Source organism: Pinus tabuliformis, chromosome 3_1 (assembly GCF_031772625.1).
Source record: "Pinus tabuliformis cultivar Carrire ecotype Pingquan chromosome 3_1, CPIR1, whole genome shotgun sequence".
Lineage (NCBI taxonomy): Eukaryota > Viridiplantae > Streptophyta > Pinopsida > Pinales > Pinaceae > Pinus > Pinus tabuliformis.
Window position 1 is genome coordinate 181257237 of NC_142301.1, and position 7118 is coordinate 181264354.

Sequence of the window (7118 nt, forward strand, 5' to 3'; positions counted from 1 at the left end):
ACACAGAGATTTTCCCTTCGATCCCAAAACCGAGACTACCAGCTTAATTTTTCATTATATTCCTTTCAATTTTACTATACATATTTATACATGTCGAAGCATCCAATACCATGGACCGAAAATCATTGTGTCCAAAACCATGGACCGAAAACCATCACGTCCAAAACCATGTGTGAAAATCATGCACAAAACCATAGGTAGGTCCACCCAACCTAATGTAGGGTCCAAAAAACAAAATTTTATGCAACGCTGCCTCGAACCCCATAGAGGGGGGTTACCTGCACCCCTCAAACCCCCTGTGACCCCCTCGCTACGCAATTGGCGCAACAAAGGGGGGGATCCGCCCCCCCTCTAACCCCCCCTGGTTAACTACGTGGGCTAGTCGTGGAAAGAATATAACACAACCCAACAAGAACATGATATAAATCACCATGAAGTTTTTTTGAGCCTCCCACCATAGTCACCAGTCAACCATTATCAAGTCAATCATCTATGATTGACTGCTCCTGTCACAGTTTGCTCAACATATGCACCTGGATTCACTAGAGGGAAAACCAAATAGAAAAGAATATTACAAACATTTTTTGGATAAAACATATGACCAGCAATAATAATATAGGAACAAAATATATTAAATCTGCAACAACATTGGAGAGTTGTTGAGGTCTTCCTCAAATTTCAGAATCTCACCTCGAAACAGTTGAGCAGGATCAACCATGTTTTTTCTTTGGATCAACTAGAAGTTTGTATGTGATTCCATTATCCATAGAATCAATAAAAGGATGAGGAGAAAGCAATGGACCTATACATATGTACATTTTCTAAGCAACACAAGAAAAAATAACATTCAAATTACACTTTTTAAATAGATTTTCAAAGCAGCAAAGGAGTTGAAAAATAATTGTAGTTCTAACTATTAATTATTAAAATATGAATACGAGGAGGAGGAGCAAGTTGTCCCATGCTCCAAAGTAGTGAACTTGATCAAAGTGGTATAGAAGATCTATGAATGTTTGAGAAGCACAAACAAGTAGTTTATAATTGGGCTAGGGATTTTCAAAGTTGTTGTTATTTCTTTCCATCTTCTCTCTTTAATAACATATAGATAATTCATTTCCTTATGTGCAACAGCTCAACATAACACCAACACATTTAAATCTTTAGAAAATACAAAACTAGTTATTCTCTTCTAGTGCCCCTTAAGTTCTTATATTACCTATAATCTAAAGCTCAACATAATACCAATTTAGAAAATATGAAGCCAGTTATTCTCTTATAGTGCCCCTTAATTTTTTATGTTACTTGTAATCAGAACCCATTCAATTGCATTGTATCACTTGTATAAATTGGCAGGCCAAAACACTAGACCCTAGCAGGAAAACTGTAAATCCACTGAACCAGGTTGTCAAGAAAATTCAAAATTTGAATTATTGAATCCTCCATTCCAATATCAACAATGTTATTTCATGAAGGGTCGAAAGCTATAAATGTTTCCGCTAGAGGATGGAGCCATGAACTTTGCTATGACCTGTATTAACATGGATGTCACTAACAGATTTAGAAGTCATAAAAACATATATGCTAATATACAACTATTTTTCCATAAACCTCAAGGCTCAAAATGAAGGTAGTTTTCATCCATGTCATGCATGCTTTACAACACTACATGATAGAAGATCATGGATTTAAGAGAAAGACATATCTAGATGGAAGCATTAGGAAAATAACATTTACTAACCAACAATCATATATAAAAACAACATGACATGATTCATCACCAAAGCAAAAACAAAAAAATGCAAGCAGCTTATTGACTAAGAAAAGAATACCTTACCTCAAATGTATTCATCTTGAACAAAGACACTTGACCACCAGATGCAGACATTAGATATGCATTATTATCTGAAAAAGCTATGCAAGGAACAACTTCTTTTGAACTTCTGTCACTGGTGTCATTTTTCACAAGGAACCCATCAGGAGGTTGCCACAACTGTGGTTGAGAATTTATTGTAGCTTGTCAAATAAATTCCAAACATTACTCAAGTTACTCAACTTAAATGCATGGTGACAACGACATGTAATTACAACAACTGAAATTTTGAACAAATTGTCTGTGTAAAATATGACCCTACCAAATGGATTCCAATCACTGTGTTTCCAATTTGAATGAGATGGACCCTTATTTGATCTCGTATAATTCAACCATCAATTCTCTCTGCAAAATAGGTAGGTCAAAAATAGCTCTTAAGATTTTTACTTTCATCTTGGCCTTTGGATTATTGCCTAATGTGGTTACTTATACAACTCTGATAAATGGGCTTCCCAATCAACCTATGTTGACTTGGCCTTCACCCTCCTCAAACACTGTATATTCCACTGCAAACCAAATGTTGTGATATACGATGCATGGAGAATAAATAAGCCTTTATAAGAAAATAAAGTTTATGAACTTATCATTGTCATGTATTGATAAAGGAAAACCATGGGGATTTTTCGACAAAGCATGTCAAGGAGTATTGATCTCTTTCATGAATACTCAACACTATTTCTACTTAAGGTATGCAAAGGGATGAATAGTCATGCAGAACTATATGCACTTTGGATTTTGTTGAGAACAACATATGGGAAAGAGTTGAATCAAATCTATGTTCTAGAAGATTTAAAGCTTATGATCGAGTGGGAAAATCAACATTTAACATTGAAAATTTAGAACTAATTCCCATTATGAATATAATTCAAGAGGTGAAAAATAATCATATTGATCCTTCCTTTTACACATATTTACTGAGAATTCAACAATCAAGTGGATCACTTATCAAAAGAAGCATTACTTTTTCAAGATGGTAGCTTTATTAAACCAACTTTCAAGGGAGGCACTCTCCTCTTAGCTATAGAAACAATTTTACATTAATTAAGTGATTCATTAGGTTATTTTTAGCTCAAAATACAAGGTTAATGGATGTAATGAAGACCTGTATAGGTCCAATAACTGTATGTTCTTTTATATTTTATATAAAGGAGTTGATGATGTAAATTATACATGGGGAATTGTATTCAATTTAGAGGAGATGACACATATTATTGGGGTACTATGAAATATTTATGTTAGAGTTCTTTATGAACAGTCTATGCATATTTGATTTGAAACTCTGAAATATCGATATAAAGGTTTATTTCTTTAGAAAAACAATCTTGATAGGTGAAGATGCTTTAAACTACAAGAATTTTCAAAAACTCTTTGACTTGATTCAATTGAGGTTTTCATCCAAGTCTTCAACATTTGAAATATTCAAATAGTCTAGCCTCTGACAAGCCTACTACCAATAAGGTCCTAATCAAGTCTTGGTTGATGTTTTGCCCTAAACTTTATCATAATCATAACCAAGAAGGATGAATACATGAAACCATGTCTCTCTTTTTACTATTTTAGAAAGTGGGGCAAGTGAAAATGGTCTCCACAAACCCTCTACCAATGAATAATCTCAAACTAGGTTTTAAGACCTCAATCAATATTTTAAGCCTCAATTGAAGGCTTAAAACCTTGATTGAGAGTATAAAACCATAATCAATGTTTAAAGTAAAATAGGACCTTGATCAAGGGTTTATAAAATCCCCTAATCGAGGTATTTTATAAAACCTTGATCGAGGGTTCACAAGTCAATAAAATTTTCTATTTTTGGAAGTTTTAATGGAGCTTCAATTTCCATGAGGTGAAATACCTTCATCTCTTCCGTGGAAGGTCACAAACTTAGTATCTAGAGATTTACCATCAATTCCTCTCTCCAATGATATATAAGTCATTCAAAAATTAAAGCCACAGTTGGCATTCTAACACACCTAACCTCAAAGTCGATCAAGTCAAGACATGTTTGGTCTGACCCGTAGACCAGTGTCAACTTGACACTCTCCACTAGAATTCCAAAGTTGTCCATTTGAACTATTTTTTCCTGTTTTTTTAAAGGGATTTTTGTATGGTGAGACCAACTCCAACAAGCATATAGGGCACAACTACAACATATCTCTGCTATTTTTAGCGTAAATACATTTCAAAAGAAATAACAATAGCATCTAGAGCACATTTTGTGATTTTTACTGAACTAATTTGATGAGCTAGGGAACAAATTCACACTTCTCAACCTGATTTTCACCATCTAACTATTAATGCATAGCTTTAAGAGTCGATTTTTAAATAGTCAAGCTTCTTCTTGTCACTGATATGGTAGATAGAGAACACTTTTAGACTTGATTTTTCACCAGCAGGGACAATTATACACTTTAAGCATATTTTTGAGTTGGTTTCTTAACAGCTAGTCCAGAAATGGCACATATCAAAGCTCATATTGACAACCAAGATTTTCATTGCTAGGGAAACATTTTTGTCAAGTTTCTGAGATCATTTTTTTAGTTGAAATAACTCATTTTCATATCTGATATTCTAAGCAAGAGAATGGCCTTCAGTTGGCCCTCAATCCTGATATATTTCAAAAATATCAATTGATCCTCCATCATTTTAAAATTTTAAAATTTTGAGATATGGCTCATATGATTTATAATCATCAATTTTTTGTTGTTGCTTCCTACCATGGTTCATCGCATACTTTATGCATCATGTACTTCATAATAAAATTATGAAGACATCCAAACAGATTAATTTTGCATTATATGCAGTGTAAATTTTCATATCAAATTTCAACATAATCTCTCTCTCTCTCTCTCTCTCTCTCGCTGTATATATATATATATATATATATATATATATATATATATATATATATATATATATATATATATATATATATATATATATATATATATCTATCTATCTATCTATCTTTTCCAAGCCCTAGATCCACTTTGACCCTTCAGCAAAAATAGATCTGGAAACTTTTTTTCAGACCTTTCTACAAATATGCAAGACAAGATAGGTGAAGATTGAAGTTAAGATCTGATCTGTAATTCAGTGAACAAGTCAAAACTCTTAAAATTTTGACATCATTCAAAGGTGCATGTATATGTGCATGTAGTCCTATCAATATGATTCATCTTGAGTGATTAAGAGGAGAAGTTGTTATATCCTCCCCATATTGGTTCAAATCTCACTTGGGAAATGTTTTCCCATCATGGACTTCATGGGGTTAGCAAGGCACCAATAATCTTACTCTTGCTTAAGTTCTTTGAGAGGGTACAAGATGTTCAAGAAAAAATTCAAGTTCAGTGGGATAGCACAAGTGGATAAGTGCCTCGAACTTCATGGAGGAGGTCTTGGAATCAATCCCCTGGGTTGGCTACCTCCATTGTGTGTCTCACTCAACATCCCTACCAGGTTAGATGTTGTAATTGGCACCAACAGGTTCACACTGTGTACCAACCATGGAATACAAGTGCCAGAGGTTTTCCCCGTGGAAAGAAAAAAAGGAAAAATTGCTTAGCAAAATCGATCATAAATAGAAATCAAAGATCAAACACAAATATTGACACAATGTCGAGAAAGAGTTTTTAATTAGAAAAATCCTTGTCAATAAATGAGGAATAAATTCCAGATCGTCATGAAGTCTGCAATAATTAAAATTATTTCAAGAAGCTTTCCCTTTAAGCTTCTATCAAGTTATACTGACTTGTGGAACCCTCATGATAGCATTCACATTCCACCATAGTCGGCCTTGGAGCCTTTCTATACATAAGCTCATACTTCAACATACTTAGCCATTTTTTGCTTATTTGGCCTTAACTGAAATTACAATCTATTTTTGGATCACACCTCTCCCTTTTGGGGGATGTGTGTGAGAAAAATTGGCACATTTTCCTGTAGAAGCACATATAAACATATTTCCACATACTTAACCATTTTTTTCTTATTTGGCCTTACAACCCAAATTTTGATCTGATTTCAAATCTGACCTCTCCCTTTGGAGTAGTTTTGGTCACCAAAAACTTAATCAATTTGGAAGTAGGTGAAGAAACTTAACCTCTTCAATCTTGTACCACTTAGCCTTTGAATAAACTTGACCTTTAAAACCAACTTGCAACAAGTCTTTCTTACTTCTACTAGTCTCCCATAGTTTTTGTTGTTGAATGGTGTCTTCATCCAACTCAACCTAAGCTTCAACAATAAGTTTTCAAATGAATGCAACACTGCCAATGTGTCTTCATCCTCATTAATCAGAATAGGCTTACATATATTTAATTTCTATGCATTAATGACAGAATAAGTGCCCATGTATGGTAGCAAATACAAATGAAAAGCATTCTCATTCACCTACAACACAATTTTTAAAGGAGTATACCTAATGGGGGGCTTAAGCATCTTTTGTTTACCCTATGGCCATTTCTTACTTAGCTGCAACCTTAGTGCCTCCCACACTGAATTTATAAGAAATTATGTTGCTCATGCCGATCTCTATACCTTTGTTGAGCCATTTCTAGTTGCTCTTCTACTAGTGTGTGAATATGTTGAATCCATGCCATAAACTAAATGGATTTTTGTTGTTCACTGCCATGTGCATTAGGCTTATCTTTAATAGCCTTGGAAAATGAAATATCAAATGGGGTTCAAAGAAAAACTCCAAAAAAGTCTCAAATGGTGACTTGTTCAAACAATAAGCAGCACAATTATAACATTGTTGAATATATGTAATATTTTCATCTCAAGTCTTAGGGTCATAGTTAAATTCCCTAAGCAAATGAACAAGGATCGTATAAAAAATATATGTTTACCCATGTAATACCCTCAGTTGTTATCACACTGGGAAAAGTTAGACTAAGTTATAGCAGAAAAGCTAGGACTGGGGGTAAAAGTGTGAGTAAATATTTTATTACCAAACAGAAAGTTGGAAAAGGAGACACCTAGAGATGAGACTCTTGCCAAATAAAATCCCATTGGTGAATGGGAATGGATAATTCTCTCATGATAAGAATTTTAGATCAAAATATAGAAAAGCTTAATGGATGGGAAATAAATATCCATTAAGCTACTTAGATGAAGAAATATGCCAGTCTTGAAGAAAAAAATAAAAGACTTGTCAGAGAAAAAGGTGAGATTTTATGGGAAAAACCTAGGCAAGTGGATAAAAAGATCCACAAAAGCGGGACACCACTAAAGGAAACCTTATCATGAAAGA